At 53.1% G+C, this 16,373-nt stretch overlaps 1 protein-coding gene across 3 annotated transcripts in view; it reads left to right on the top strand.

Annotated features, from left to right (window-relative positions):
- Positions 1-16,373, top strand: part of Ahdc1 (AT-hook DNA binding motif containing 1) — a 65,419-nt gene that overhangs the window by 6,499 nt on the left and 42,547 nt on the right. Inside the window, exon 1 of one of the 3 annotated variants that reach the window (XM_026782070.1) lies at positions 12,280-12,301. The exons of the other annotated variants lie outside the window; for them this stretch is intronic. The gene's annotated coding sequence lies outside the window, so the exon portion shown is untranslated. Of the gene's footprint in view, positions 1-12,279; positions 12,302-16,373 lie in introns of those variants that run through there. 3 annotated transcript variants of the gene reach the window in all.

Raw genomic sequence — 16,373 nt, 5'->3', positions numbered from 1 at the left:
AGAGAGAGAGAGAGAGAGAGAGAGAGAGAGAGAGAGAGAGAGAGAGAGAGAGAGAGCGCCAAGCCTTGTAGAGCCCCTTCTTTTCTGCTCTTCTGTTGGGAGGGGGATTGCTGAGAAGGCTGCCTGGCCCCTACTCCAGCATAGAAATGTATGGCTTTCTTATCTCTCAGAAAAGGTTCCTTCGTGCTAACCACTCACTGGAGGGTTTCTCCTTTGTGTGAATGCACCCCGTGACTCCTACCTGTACACATTTTGTGACTTGGTACTTTACCCTTCCGTCCATTCTGTCTCTTACCATGAAACAGATAACAGCCTGTGCCTCCTGAGCTAGCCAGGTGGTGACACACAGGCTTATTGTGAGGTGAGGTCTCAGATGTGTTATCACAGACTCAAAACTCTGACACATACAGTGCGAGTCATACCCAAGCAGAGAAGACCCCAACTCTGACCCTGCTGGTGGAGGGTCTACTCAAGGGGTAGAAGCTCTCAGGGAAGACAAGGCAATGGTCTGGGCCCAGAGGTGCTACGGAGGATTGGATATTGGGAAAAGGTGTGTGTGTGTATACAAACATGAACACGTATGAGTCTGTCATGGAGTAGTGAGAAAGACTGAGCACCTGTGACATGGGGTATGGGTGTGACAGTGTGTGTGTGTGTGTGTGTGTCTGTCTGTCTGTCAGAGAAGAGAGAGAGAACTGTTTGGCAGGCATCAATGGGGATGCATGTTTTTGAGATTAGTGTGTGGAAAGAAAAACTGGGGCTATAGCTCAGTGATCGAGCATTTTCCAAACATACACAAGACCTCAGGGTTCAGTCTCTGGTATTACCAGAAGAAGGAAAAAGAAAGAAACCTTGACTTTAGGTTGCCTTGACAAGATGACGTGTGGCTATGCTGGGTTTTACAGAGATGAGTAGCTAGATACAGTGTGTGTGTGTGTGTGTGTATATATATATATGTTATGTGTGTGTGTGTGTGTGTGTGTGTGTATGTATGTATAAAGGTTCAGGGGCCTGAGGATGAGCCACACGTATAAGGGCGCAGTGGTGCACCTTGTACGTGGAAGTGTGTGGGTGTTTGTCTGAACTAGGGGCTGTGCATAGGTGTGTACAGCTGCAGGTACCAGGCTGTGCCTGTTGTCCTGGTTTGGGTGGGTGTTTTTCAAGACCTCGGTGCTACCAGAATAGGAACTATCAGCCTAAAACCATGACAAGGGCTACCAGGGGGCTTGCAGCTGGGGACTGACCCACACAGACAGCCCAAGGACAGACATGCCTGCCCCTGTCCTTCTGCTTCTTGCCTGGCGGCAGTGGTTTTCAAAGGAACCTCCATGAGGACGGTTTCTGTGTAGTTCTCCCCACCCCCAGCCAGTGCCTCTTCAAACATAGTGACACCCTTCAGGCAGCTCTCTAGAAGCTTCTGCTTGGACCATCTGAAGGCAGGTGGGTGGGTGGGCTGAGTTCATTGTCGCACCCCCCAGGGACAGAGGAGGTCACTCTCCTCTTGGGCCTAGGCACGAGTGGAGACAGATGGACCTGCCTATCTCAACAATGTGGTCCTAGTACAGGTACCCCACAGCAGAAAGTTTCGGGGGGGGGGCAGTCCCCAGGTGGACCCCTGAGCAAAGGCTAGGACTCTGCCTTTCATCTTTCTAGAGATCTATCACATTCCCCTCACCATACAGCCCCCCAACAGCTCTCCAAGCCCCCAACTCCTCCCGCACCTCAAAAATATACAAGTGTCCTGCATATATGCTTACTGCTTCAACAGCTGCAGATAACTGCTAAACATACCTAAAAACACACAGCCCCAACACTTTCTACACACAGCCACCCAACACCAACACCTCCTTGACATCCAACTGTCTCACAAGCGCACAGCCAATACACCCCCAAATACAAACACCATGCAGCTAGCCGTGTAAGCTGCAACACCTCCCCAAACACTGGGAGCCTAGTTATAATCCTGATACCCTCCTACACATGTGCTTTATAAGCCTGGCATCTCTGATATCAAGGACCCATCCTTGCCCTCCCAGTGTGTGATGTAGTTCTCAGGCCTCTGGCACCTCCCCAGACAGAACCGCCATATCCTAATACGGTAGCTCCTGCCACACTCTCAGACCCACGGCCCCTCTTTAGTCCCGGCACCTCCATATCCAGTCCCGGTTAAAATCACTGTAACCTGTCCAGAAACATCGCTTCCTCTTTTTTCCAAACGCAGCGCAGTCCCAGCACTTAACCGAACCCCAATTTTTATGACTCCCAGACACCCCAACACACACAGTGTCTACCGCATTCCTGAGTGCTTCAGAGCCTTCTTCACCAGGTACACCCCAGAACTGCTTACAGTCCTCACACCTTCCCACGTGCATAGACTCCACACCCAGCATTTCCCCTCACACAAGCCTGGCAGCCCCGCACCCCCACCTTTTCAAATAAGTCCCCTCCACCACAGACATGCACGCTGCACACACCCGGCCAAGGCTCCTTATTTCCACCTTTAGCCCAACTCACAGACATACCTCCAAAGGTCCTCATAGCCTCTAATCCCTTCCCCAGCATGCATGTGCATGCGTTCATACATGTGCATGCGTTCACATTCCCCGTGGGTTCCCACATTTCCATAGGCAACCCTGCCTGAGCCCCAGCACCTCCCTAGACTTAGCCTCGAGTCTAGGCTCAACCCTGGAAAGGCACAAGGACACTCCTACACCTTTCTCCAAACACACTCAGCTTGTCTGTGACATGCACAGCCTTGCCTAGTCACCGCCCTGACCCATTCGCCCCTTTGAGCTCACATGGAGCTCTTCAGCTTCCCCGGCACCCCATGACACCCTGTCACACACCCCTCCTCAGCCTCATGTCTTCTGCAGCCCTCACTCCCACCAGCCACACATTCCAGCACACCCTCCCCCACTCAGCTCCTAACCCCCAGACAGCCTCGCCTTTTCACACGCAGAGCAGAGCAGAGCGCTCTGTCTACTGCCCAAGCCTCCTCCACTTCCCGAGCCTTCTCTGCCTGGGGAGCCATCTCCACCCCTCACTGCCCCAGGCCTTTCATTCCTGGACAGTGAGGCTGGACATCTGGTTCAAAGCTGCCCCCCAGATCCTGCGCTGTGAACACTCTGGCCTAAACTTGGTGGGGGGGGGGGTTGAGCCCCTTTTGGGAATAGGCAGAGCCACTTGGCACCTGGTCACTCTGGACTCTCAGCCAAGAACTCTTTGAGTACCTAGCCTTGCCTCGGCTCTGGCATGCATGTTGGGGGTAGGGGAAATTACTCCCATATCTCAACCCTGCCAGGCCCCCCCATACCTGAGAGGGACAAGGCTTCAGGGTTTTGGGGGAGAGTGCTGGCTTGATGGGCCCCCACAGATCCAGGCTGTGGGGCTTGGCCTCCCTGGGAGTCAGTTCCTTTACTAGATGCATGATTTTAAACGGAATCTCCACCATCTGTTCCACCCCTAATTACAGATGCACAGAATCCGCCTCAGAGGGCAGCATGAGGGGAGTGATTTAGAGCCCGAGCTGCCACTGCCTGCTTTAGGGATGGAGAAACTGGGGGTGGGGGGGTTGTTGGGTATTACAGCACCCCCAACTCACTTCTTTGCTGAGGGTCCCTGGTATCTTGCTGAGAGAAGGCTCATAGGGGGCTTCCCTGACCTGCCTCCAAGTCCTAAAAGAGGAAGCAGTTATATTGCTGTGGGAGGGGTCCCTAAAACATTGCCTAGGTCCCAGTTTAGCAAGACCTAGGTTGTAGACGACGTTAGGCCCTTAAAAAAATTTCAGAGGATACTGTCTCCTGCCTTTGTGCCCTAGGGAGCCACAAGCACTGGCTTGACCAAGCTGTCTGCCCACCCTGGGGGTAGCAGGGATTAGTGAGATAGGGAAGGGAGTGAGCTGAGTTGGAGCAGCTAGGTTCTGGCAGACCAGACACGAGCAGGCAGGCACTCCCTAGTGCTACCAGGTGTGTTTGTACATAGTGCCATCCGCCTTGGGACTGCTGGGTATACCTGACCCCAGCTGAACCTGGGGTCTGTGGGCTTGGGTCAGCACCAAGTGGGAGAGGGTCCTAGGGATGTAGGACTTGCACCATGAGGATGGGCCCATCTTTGTCCTTGGGCACAAGGGACCTGGGCCCCGCTTGCTTGGTCGTGGTGCTGCTGGTGGCAGTAGCGCAGCGGCAGTAGGCACACTGCGGTAGACTCCAGAGCATTCCCCGCAGGGAGGAAGGGAGAGAGGTCGGGCTGGGGAATTTTAAAGACCGCTGCAGGCAGGAGGGTCTCAGAACCTTGTGGGGCGTGCAGTCATGCAGAAGTAATCCTATCGCTGCCTGCCTGGAGGAGTGGAGAGGAATGGGGGGGGGGCTGCATGAGGTTGGGAGGGAGGACAGGCTATTGCCCCTCTGAACCTGCCCCAGCCAGCCCTGAAAGGAATCAGGGTCTCCAAATCCTTTCCTGAGGAAACACCTTGTCTTCATGTTGTCTTCTCCCACCATGGCAGGAGCCCCCAGAGGGCCAGTGTCACAGCTGCTGCTCCTCTCTCACCTCAGAGTTTCATAAATAATGCAGCTCAGTGGTGGGAGCCAAACCTGCCCCTAGTCACCTTGGTCACACAGCCTGGCACCTTTAGCTAGCAGTCCTGGAGCTGGGCTCCTCTCCCTTCCGGCCTGCTTCTTTCCTTCTGTGTGAGCCAGAGTCAGAGGCCTAGCCACTCTGGGCTGGGACCTTGGCAGAGGAGTATGGAAGAGCCCAGAAACCCCCATCCTTTTGTCCCACCTCTTCGCCTTCACAGGCTAACTGGCAGCCAGCTCAGCCAATCCAGACTGGAGAAGGATGGCCTGCTCGCCAAAGGCCTCACCTTCTGGCCCCTCCATTTTGCAGATGGAGTAACCGAGTCCAAGGGCGGAAAGGATGGTCAAGGCCAGCCAGCAGATGAACCCCCTCCTTCCTGCCCCATTCTGCTGCCACTCAGGCTCTTCCCAGCCTCAGCTGAGCTGAGAGCAGGGCCTGGGGGGGGGCAGGCGGGGGATGTTTGGGAAAGTGGTTGCGGCTGAGAGGTTGCCATGGCGATACTGCAGGATGCCGAACAGAAGTGGGGGTCCCACAGGGTCTCTGGGGCCCCCAGCTCTACACCTCTGTGGGCTTCCCTTCCCATCTCCTGTCCCCCCACCCAGATGCCTGTCAGGCGGCTTCAGTGACAGGCTGGGTAGGTGACAGGTGGTGCAGGTGACGGGCTGGGTGGGTGACAAGCCTGGGTGGGTGACAGGTGGTGCGGGTGTGAGGCAGGCAGGTGACAAGCTGGGTGGTGACGGGGCTCTGCGGATGACAGGCAGGGGGTGTGGTTGGCGAGGGTGCTGTCTTCCTGGCTGGTGGCCTGTTGCAGCCCCCCTACCCTCATGCGTGTGCATACACATAGACACTGGGCTCAGAGCTTGGGGCTAAGATACTAATGAGGCTTATTACGCATGGAGGGGCAGGTGCCCGGGCTTACTAATGAGAGGCCTTTAACGAATAGGGGAGACAGCTGGGGGGCTTCCAGGAAATTTGGCTGGCCCTCCCGGTCTGAGGCTCTGGGGGTCCCAACCTGTCTCAAGGAGGTTGGTTTTATCCTCCAGCCACATCTGGATCCCTCCTTCCTTCACCTCTGGCCACCTGGATTTATGTGACTAGAGTATTAAGCAGTTGGGAGAGCAATCACTGTGGGTCAGGCTCCGTGCCAAGCCATTCGCCTGCATGAACTCGGCCGGACTTACAATCCCATGAGGGCTACAACCCCATTTTACAGATGCAAAGTCCGAGACAGAGAGAAGGTATGGGAGTTCACACAGCCAGTTAGTGGTATAGCCTGGACTTGAATTCGGGTCGCTGTAGCTTGTCCTGGCTGACTCTCTCCCGGAGTCTTAGTTTCATTGATCCCCAAAATGGATATAGGAAGGAGAATAATCCTAGGTTTTTAGCAATGACTTGGGTGACTTCAGTCCCTTTCAGTTAGTTGCCTGGGCCACCTCACCCCTTGTGGCCCAGTTTCTGTTGACTCCCTTGCACTGGAGAGAGGGCAGGGTTTGGTGTTGAAGGGGCTGAGCTGAATGGAGAATACCTGGTCTATCAGAGCCACTTCCTGGAGTGTGTGGTGGGGCCCAGAGAAGAGTGGAAGCCACCCAAGGTCACACGCCCTGATGAGCTGTAGGGCCTCTCTGGATCCCAGGTCTTTGGGTCTGTTGAAAGGGTGGGGCTTGGAGTGGCGAAGGGGCTGGGAGGCATCTCCTCTTGGGCCCCACCCTACAGCCTAGTTTCCTCCCTGGAGGTTTTGAGCCCCCCAGCTCTTAGAAGGGTGCAGGGTTGTTGGCTGACTCTTTAGGGCCATGCCCCCTCCCATCCATCTGAGTCCCTAGTGTCGGTTAAGCCCCTCCCTTTGGTACCCGTTGGGGCGGAAACTCCCTGGCAACAGCTGATGGATGGGTTAGGGCCTTGACATTGGCCTGGGGCCACAGCACAACCCTGGAGGGACCAGGCTGGGACTGGGGGACTTGGAGGGGAATTTGAGGGAGAAGAATGAGGCTCATAAATCTGGGAGTCTCTGGTTCCTCTTCCACCTTAATCTCTTACCAAACCAGCTTTCCTGCTGCTCATCCCATGAAGCTGGGGCTGAGAGACCCCACCTGCCCACTGATGGAGGCTCACTGCTCTGACTTTGCACTCATGGGAAAGAGAGAGGCACAGCAGCCTTGGTGGGCAAAATGAAGAGGCCTCTGGACGGGTGAGAGGGCCTGTGATGGGTAGAGTAGAGGGCTTCATTCCCTCAGTTTCCCCAGCTGGTGCTGCTCAACTCAATCCAGAAGGAGAGCTGAGACCAAGAGGATTTCCCAGAGGCAAGTCTTGGCCTGAGAATCCCCCCAGGTCTTGAGAAGAGAAACCCTCCTGCAAGGCCCAAGACCTGGAGGTGAGCCTTAGAGCCCAAAGCAGGGTGTGTGCTGAGGTCAGGCTAGGGCGGTGCTTGGTAACTGGCCTGGGAAAGCAGGCTTCAAGGAGGCCAGAGGAAGGGTGGTGGTTTGCCTGGGGGGTGGGGGGTGGGGAGCCATCTTTGGTTGGAAGGCAGGGGGTCTGGCTTTCCCACAGGCCCAGGCAACTGTAGACTGGAGTTCTGGGGCCCTCCCAACTCCCCAGGGAACCCGTTGCTGCTGGGCCTTGGGGACTCAGGCGTCCTGGCGGGTGAGGGCGGGTCTCCAGCAGGCGCCCTGCCAAACCCTGCAGCCTGCTCACCAGGAATCTTGTTGCTGAGAGATGGAAAATCCCGGCTGGGCCTGCAGCTCATCCCTCCCCTCCGGGAGGAGGAGGGGCTCAAAGATTCCTTCCTGCACCCCCCCATCTGGGGCAGAGCCCTCCTTGGCAGTGGGTGGGGCTGGGGGGCCCAGGACAGGCCTCTAAGGCCCAGTCACATGTCCTGGAGCCCTGCCCAGTCCACAGTGGGCACCAGGGCACTTTGGAGGCCGAATGAGCCTGTTGCAGCAGAGGAGGGATAGAGGTGCCAAGGGCCAGAAGGGGCCTGAGTGGGGGCTGGAGTCTGGCCCTGGCCCCACTGGCTCCCCCAGGGTGGAGGGTGAAGAGCTGGTTCTCTCCTTGGACAGGAAGACGAATGATCCTATTATGGGAGGGTGATTTTATTCCACGTGTCACAGAGTCTGAGATTAACTTGCTCACCAGTCTGTGACAAACCCCTCACACCCAACACACACACAGACACACACGTGCAGAGGTAGAGAGACACACACACCCACAGTGTCACAAACACAGATAAGCATTGCTGTGCTACAATACATAGCAGGGCTCACACAGAGACAGGCTCACAGCGCACACTCAGGTACACCAAAGCTTTGGACCCAGCAGCTTCAAAATAGCGTGTCCTCCAGAGTAAGGCCACCCGGATCTGTGGATGCAAACAAGCAGTCCTAGAGGTCTCTTGCTTCCACGCCTTAAACATGCAGAGCCAAGGACACATGGTACCCCATAGACACAGATAAAACTTAGACACACAAAACCAGACACTGCCACCCAGACAGGCAGAGACCAACAGCCACACTCTCAGACAAAGGCCCTAGCTACATACAGACAAAGACAAGTGCAGACACACAGCTGGCAGGGCTTACACAAGCACAGGCGTGCACACCCGGACATAGACAAAGACAAATGCCCAGAGGTTTTGCTGTGGACAGATGTGGAGGCACATGCACATCTGGGCCTCCTTCTCAGTCTGCCTGCTTGGGAACATAGTAATCTGGCACCTGAGAGGCCCTGAGGAATCTTCTGCTCCTTGAGCCCCAGCCCTTGGCCCCCACCTCTGGCACCAGGCCTGTAGCAAAGGCCACCCCAGCCACACCCTCAGCAGAGCCCTGACATCTCTTAACTTCTATACGGGTCTTGCTCACAGGATACCATCTTCCCCTGTGCCCGAGTCTTATAACAACCCCCCTCCAGTCTCGCCCCCAGTCATGTGGCCCCTGCCTTTGTCCTTCTCGGTCATTCCTCCTTCCAGCAGACACGTACAGCTTCAGTCAGGTACATACAGCGTCCCGTGTGTGTGCGCGTGCACACAGTTTTCCTCACTCAGACACCTATACAAACCCACAGCCTTCATGGCTTTCTTGCACAGAGTCGCGCCTCCCCCCCCCCCATTTCCTTGCATTTTCACTCACAGGTTAATTCACAAATGCAACACACATGCATCCTCACCTCTCACACACGCATGCACGCGCGCACACTTCCTGAGCCTCCCTTCTCTTTCCTTCCTCTGCCTCTCTCAAACACGCCCTCTGCCTGGAGAGGAGCTGTGCTGCAGATCTGGCTCTAGTGGCGCCTGTCCTTGGCCTTCCTAGTCTCTGTCTCTCCTCCACCTCCGGCCCTGCGTACTGTGGCCTTGAATTCTTTTGTCTTCTTTTTCTGTCTAGTCAACAAGTGTGTAAGGAGCACTCAGTCCCTTAACGCGTATTGCTCAGTATTGCTGGAGCACTTGTTTAGGGGTGAAGCCCCGGGGAGACTGAAAACAAAGACAAGCATAGGTTCTTTTCTCAGTCCCAAATTTTGTGATCGACCTGGCTGTTGCTTCTCTCTTTCTATGAGATTGGAAGGTAAGCCTTGATCTTGGCTATCAGGGGGCGTGTATGACGTCATAACAGGAACACTATGGGAAGAAGGTTCTAGCCAGGGGGGAGAGCATGTACAAAGCCTTAAGGGAATCAAACTTTAATGGGCCGAGAGAAGGTGGTACAGTTCAAAGAGCAGAGGGGAGCTTCCAAGAGGGAGAAGCCAGGCGGTCGAGAATGATTGCCCTGCTCAGGGAGATGAGTTTTGTCCAGTGAGCCCCAGGAGGACACAGGAAGTCTTTTTTCTTAATATAATATTTATTTAACTTTTATTTTTTATGTGCACTGGTGTAAAGGTGTCAGAGCCCCTCGAGCTGGAGTTACAGACAATTGTGAGCTGCCATATGGGTGCTGGGAATTGAACCCGGTTCCTTTGGAAAAGCAGCTCAGCAGAGCTGATCTATCTCTCCAGCCCCAACACAGGAAGTCTTTAGCATCAGAATCTGGATTAGATCAAATCATTAGGATGGAAACAAGTAGTTGGAAAAGTTTGGATTGGTTGTTTTGTTTTTGAGATAGGGTCTTACTGCCTGGAACTCACAGAGCTCCTCCTGCCTCTGTGTGAGGTACCACACTTGGCCTTGTTTTGAGACAAGGTCTCATCATGCAATTCAGGCTAGCCCCAGAATTCATTGTGTAGCCCAGGAACTTGCTGTCCGTCCTGCTTCGGCCTTCTAGGATCATAGGTGACTTACCTGGGAGGTCTGAGTACTAAAGGCTCATGGTCTCACCTAGGGCAGGTGGTGCTGGGCTTGTAGCTAGCCAGTTAATAGCCACTACAGTCAGATATCCGTTGGACATGTGGAGGGTATCAGTCAGTTGAGATCCACTCAGCACCTACTGAGTGTTGGATACCTTGCCGGGTACTGGGGCAGGCAGTACCATTGGATGACTTTATCAGGCAGACTGTGGAAAGTGCTGTGGCAGGGATAGAGGTCGAGCATCCCGACTGCCTACAGGAGGCAAGTGTCAGGACCCTGACTGGCCTGTGGAGCTAGGGGTAAACTGGTAGAATCTGGGCAGGCTGAGGTTGGGGGAGGGGCTGCAGGTAGACCCATTCATTATCTGCCATTAGCAGCCAGAGGGCAGGAACTGAGAGGCTGGTGTCCTTCACCCACTGTTGGGTAGACCAGGAGGTGATGGGGCTGTAGCGTGGGGTTATGGGAGAGAAGGGTCAGGGTAGAGCTGGGTTTCACTCAGACTCTATCAGTGTTTGATGATAACATGAAATGTGGCCATTGAGATTCAGCTTCAGGCCCCACCACAAGCTTGCCCTGGCCTCAGTTTCCTCATTTGTGAAATAAGCTGTTATCTTGTGTGGGAGGAAACTGGCATCGTGTGAGGACTGAGCGAGCCACCTGGAGTGAACATCTTTGGCTTGGGTTCTGGGTCTCAGTTCGGTGGTGCTTTCTTCCTGAGTATACTGAGAAAATGGAATGAGGGGTCTCCAGAGAGGAACTTTAGGCACCCCGAAGAGAGGCCAGAGCCCCGTATAGAAGACAAAGGTCGTTCTAAAATCTGAATCTGAGCCCTACAAGGGACCCAAAAGAGAGGGCCTTTGTCCCTCTCCCGTCCTGCCCTAACTTGGATGGCAGTGGAAATGGGCCACGTGCCCAGGAGGACACAGAGTCTAATGTCTGACCTGGGTGGTGTCAGGGCCCTTCCTCCATTGACAGAGGAGCAAGGTTCAGGAATACAGTTCATGGAGACCTCTGAGGGTGAAGAGCCAGGTGCCGATTGGGGTATCAGAGCCAGGTGAATGCCTTCGGGCAGGTATGTTCTGTCATGATCTTTAGGATTGCCGGGGTTGTGGTGTGAGGTGAGTGGTCTACCACACAGCCCCTCTCAGCTGCCCTGGATCGGGCTGTGAGGGACCTCTTTAAGGCTCTCACCTGTGAGGTGGGGCTGGTAGAGAATTAATTTCCTGTGCTATTTTAATTTTGCTGTATTTAATTTGCTGTTTATTTTAATTAATTAACAGAGTTAATCTCTTATTCTAACTTGCTGCCACTAGCCCCACTGCCTTTCAAAGGGGTAGAAGGCCTGGCCAGGTGATGCTCGGTTAGGTTACTGTGGTAGAAAAGGAACGCTCCGGGGAGTAGGTCCCTCCCTTAACCTCTCCCATCACAGGGTTTCCCCACAGCCCCTGCTGCTTCTCCAAGGGATGCTTGCCCCTTTTCTCTCCAAGATTGGCTTCAGGCCTTTAGCTATGGTGGTTGTGGCCTTGAGAAGCCTGACTTGAACCCTTGCCTGTTTCAGTGTTATCGGGGTCGGGGTCGTGAGAGGGAACTTGCATCGGGTGGTATTTCAAGGCTGTTGGAGAACTTTTGAGGCAGGAGGATGTCAGTTTTTGCTGACAGCTCTCCATCCTACTCGGTGCTCGGATGACATGCTCGTTGTGCGGTCAGGCTTCCAAGTTACCAGCATGACAGAACACCTGTGACACATGCGTGGATATGACCTCGGTTATCACTGGTAGGGGACAGGATTACTCCTGGTCAGTATGAAGAAGGCGAGGCCTCTGAGGGGCTTGCCTGAGGTCACACAGCAATTCCGGGAAGCAAGGCCTGGACAGGCAGCCACCGTCCTGGTGGAAAGGGCTAACAGTTGGAGAACTCGCAGAGATTAGGGTGGGAGGATGAGGCCGGGAAATGGGGTCCACTGGCTTGGGAGGATGTGGGGTTAGGCAGTAGGTCCCTGTCACAGAACTCCCCCCAAGGGTAAGGTTGCTGCCACCGCTCACTTTCCCTGAGTTCTTCTCTTGCCTGTTTGGATCTGAGGTGCTCTGTGGCCGGCCACAGGAGTCCTTCCTTCCGGGCAGGGTGGCGCATTCCTACTTTCGTTAAGTACTTTTTTTCCTGGTGCTGAGAATTGAACCCAGAGCCTCACGCACACTGAGCACTTGCTGTTCCACAGAGCTGCTCCCACACCTGCAACTTAGCAAACACTGAGAATTTTACAAGTAATCGCCATCGCCTCTGTTGTCCGTGTTTTACACACCGCCACCCATGGCCTCTGCTTTACTTCTCTTCCTTTGCTTTTCCAAGATAGGGCGTCTCCATCTGTAGCCCTGGCTGTCCCGGAGCTCAGTCTGTAGATGTGGCTGGCCTTGAACTCACAGAGATCCGCCAGAGTCTAACTTCCCAAGTGCTGGGATATGAGAGGTACGTGCCACCACCACCTAGCTTTTTCTCTTCTTTTCTAATTTTATGTGCATTGGTATTTTGCCTGCATGTATGTCTGTGTAAGGCTGTTGGATCCTCTGGAACTGGAGTTACAGTTGTGAGCTGCCATGTGGTTGCTGGGAATTGAACCCAGGTGCTCTTAACCATAACCACTAAGCCATCTCCAGCCTGGTTTTTACTTATTTAGTTAACCTGATCACTTGGAGTCTAAAACTATTAACTGGAAGATTCCAGAAGTAAACAACTAATAAGTTTTAAGTACTTTTGTTACAGTTAGTATATATTGTAAGTATTCAACTATATTGTTGCTAATCTCTTAGGGTGAGTGATTGATAAACTTAACTTGAAAACATAGTATCCATAGGGGTTGCTATTTGACGATCTCAGGCATTCACCTGGGCAGGTCTCGGTAACTTACCTCCCAGATGAGGGGGAGCTCCTATATCAACAGAAGCAGGGCATAGAGAGCTATAGGACTTGCCCAAGGTCCTACAAGCCAGTACTTTTGAACTTGGGATGCTGGGATTAGTTCTCATTTTGAACCACCATATTGTCTCCTCCATCCCCTCCCCTCCATGGTGCTTTAAGTCAGGGAATGGGAGGAGACAAGGTGTCTTTGGGAAGCCTGACTAGGTTAAAAGGCAGACTCTTCACCAACTCAAATATCTGAAAGGGCGAGAGAGCCTACAAATCAAGGTGGGGCGGGGATGGGAGACCCGTCACAGGTATAGATAGCAGCAGGTGTCCTGGCTAGGGATCTTTTGTGGACATGGCCCCACTGCTACAGTGGTGACTTACTGGAAGGGGGCATGGGAGAACTGGCTGGTCTCGGACAGCTTGGGTCACACAGTAAGAGGAAAAAAATCTCAGCTGGGCAGTGGTGGTGCACACCTTTAATTCCAGCATTTGGGAGGCAGAGGCAGGTGGATCTCCGCGTTTGGGGTCAGCCTGGTCTACAGAGCTAGTTCCAGGACAGCCAGGGCTGTAACACAGAGAAACCCTATCTCGAAAAACAAAACAAAAATCTCAAATGCCAACAAGTGTGTGGTTGAGAGTTTAGATCTGGATCCTGTATCTTCAGTTCCTTGACTTCTGTTTGAGCCTCGGTTTCCTCCTTTGTCAAGAGGAAGTGATTACAGGGCTGATGTTTTAGGGTTTATTGGGGTCAGTGATGTCAAATACAAAGGTTTGGGCTCCAAAGCAGAGGTGAGCGAGTATCTGACGTTCAGATTCAGTTCTGGGAGTCCTACCCCAGAGCACAGTAGGTGGGAATAGCAGGGGGTGGGCGGGTTGTGGCAGACCCAATACTGGAGTCAGACAGCCTGGTTTTAAATCCCATTCATGTGGTTAGAGAGATGGCTCAGAGACTGAGTCTTCAAGAGCTCTTGTTCCTCTTCCAGAGGACCCAAGTTCAATTCACAGTCCCCGCGTTGGGCAGCTCACAGTCACCTGCAACACCAGATCCAGGGGATGCAACACCACCTTCTGGCCTCTGAAGGCATGCACACACACAACACACAGAAATAAAAACAGAATCTTTAAATCCTACTCATGGTACATGCATGGCCTTGACTGTCAGTACAGTGGATGTTAATGGTGGCGCTCCCCACCTTATAGGGCATGGTGAGGATTTGGTTAGCTAATTAAGCAAGTAACACAAAGTTTCCAACCACTACAGATAGTAAGGGACTGCACATTTCAGCTGTCTTCTTTCCATCATAATCTGGAAAGAAGCGTGTGTAGGGGGCTGTTCAGAAAGGAAGAACTGAGCGGGCTGAGGCTCTTAGGATGGAGAGGAGCAGCACAATGAAATGTCAGCATGTGGGCTGGTGTTCACGGAGTGCCGAGTGTCAGGCACGCGCTCAGAAGGCAGAGCATGTATTATCCTCATTTTGCAGGTAGGAAATGGGTTCCGAGAGGTACGGTGACATCCCCCAAGAAACACAGCCAATCAGAAAATCACACACGCACATGCACACATATATGAAAGAAAAAAGGAAAGAAAGCTAGCTAGTAGAGGTAGGGCTGCCTGCCCGCCTTCCTTTCCTTCCTTCCTTCCTTCCTTTCTTCCTTCCTTCCTTCCTTCCTTCCTTCCCTTTCTTTTTTTGAGACAAGTCTCTCTACATAGCCTTGGCTGTCCTGTAATTCACTATGTAGACCAGGCTGTTCCTGAATTCACAGAAATCTCCTTGCCTCTGCCTTCTAAGTGCTGGGATTAAAGGTGTGCGCCACCACTGCCCCGCTTGGGGCTACATTTCTTAATCAAAAAGATTCAAACTAGTTGGGGGCTGGGTTGGAGGGGTTGATCCAGCAGATGAAGGAGGAAGCCCTGGTCAGGAGAGGGACAGGGATAACAGGGAAGGGATGGAAGAGGGCAAGGTCTGTACATGTGCGTGTGCACGCATGAGAGCACAGGCATGCTCGTGCTCAAACACGTAAGAGAAAAGGGGAGTATGGGAAGAGACAGAGTGACTTGTGTAGTCCAGGTTGGCCTCAAATTTGAACGTGCTGCAGATAAAAGAAAGTGGAATCTGGCAGGAATGCCCCTACAACACGTGCGTTTTGAGAGACAGATGAGCTGGAAGAGATGGGGGCCCAGAACATTCTAGGCAGGGCCCAAGCACTGACCCTAAGGGGGGAATGAGTAGTGTAGCTTACTTAGAGCTGAGAAGTGGGAGGAAGTGACCCAGTGAAGAAGGGTTGGGAGGCTGGTGGCCTCAGGGGCATGTGACGGGTGACAGTAAGAGGCTTAGCTAATCACAGGAAAGGAAGTCCAGCAGTCATTAACAGGGTAGACACCAGAATCACAGCCTAACCAGGCTGCTTCCTTCCCAGTGTTTTTAAGCACCTGACCCTAGGATGAGATGATCTGCAGCCGTACAGTGCCTGGAACGTGGTCCAGACGTGACTTGCTCATTCATTCCTCAACTAGCCATGTGGGTTTGGTGCTGGGCTGTTCTAGCACACAAAGCAGTAAACAGAGTTGAAATATTAAAAAAAAAAATACTCTACCCTCACGTGAATTTACACAAAGTAAAATAATTCACACAAAGGCAGGTAGAATGCATGGTTTATTAGCTGACTAGGCATGGCGGTATATGTCTGTAATCCTAGGAAGGCAAGAGAGTCATGAGTTCAAGGACAACTTGAGCTACATAGTAAGACCCTGTCTCCAAAATAAATGAAAACATGTGGGGTTTGTGTGTGTGTGTGTGTGTGTGTGTGTGTGTGTGTGTGTGGTTTGTTAGGTGGTTATCAGAATTACCAAGTAAGAAATGAAGCAGGGTGGGGCTTAGAGAGTATAAGATTGCAAGGGTGCCTTGGACATAGGTTTTTGTTTTTTGAAACAAGGGTCTCACTGTGTTGGCCAGGCTGCTGTGGAACTCCTGGCCGCCCTCCTGCCTCAGCCTCCTGAGTATCTGGAAGTCTAGGTGCACAGCACTACTCCTAGCACGGATGAGAGCTCGAAATAAACTTACAGTTAGAGGCTGTGATGACTGGAATATTTGCAAATTATAGTAGAACACATCTACACATATGGAGACACAGTTTACAAACAATTTAGCCTTTATAAAGATGGTGGAGGTGCAGATATTGCTGTCCCTTCTGCAGATGAGGACACTGACACTCACAGGGAAAAGACAAACTTACAGAACTAGTCCTGACTTTGAGGGTAGTGCTATGCCCTTGACTCTGAGTCCCTGTGGCAAGGGGACAGAATGGGAGTGGAGAGGACTAGTGGAATCTAAGGTAAGCCAGTATGCTGACGTGGTGCCAAGCTGTATAGTTAGGGCAGTGGCCTACTTCCTGGAGCCATCAGTGTGGTCAGTATGCCTCAGCCTGGTCTGCTCAGGGTGAGCCGGGAGTGGCTGGACCTAGGAATAACCCGAAGGGCAGAGCAGGGGCAACCAGCTAGGCCTGAGGCACTGAGTGACAGGCCAGCAGGGCAGGATCCGTCCCGAGCTGAGTGAGCCTGTAGGTGTGGGTGGTAGTCAGACAGAAGAAATCAGCCCACTGACCAGATGAGAGGGAAGGGGGAGGTGACCAGCGG

This window comes from Microtus ochrogaster, chromosome 10 (assembly GCF_000317375.1).
Source record: "Microtus ochrogaster isolate Prairie Vole_2 chromosome 10, MicOch1.0, whole genome shotgun sequence".
Classification (NCBI taxonomy): domain Eukaryota; kingdom Metazoa; phylum Chordata; class Mammalia; order Rodentia; family Cricetidae; genus Microtus; species Microtus ochrogaster.
This window is presented reverse-complemented; position numbering and strand designations above follow the sequence as displayed.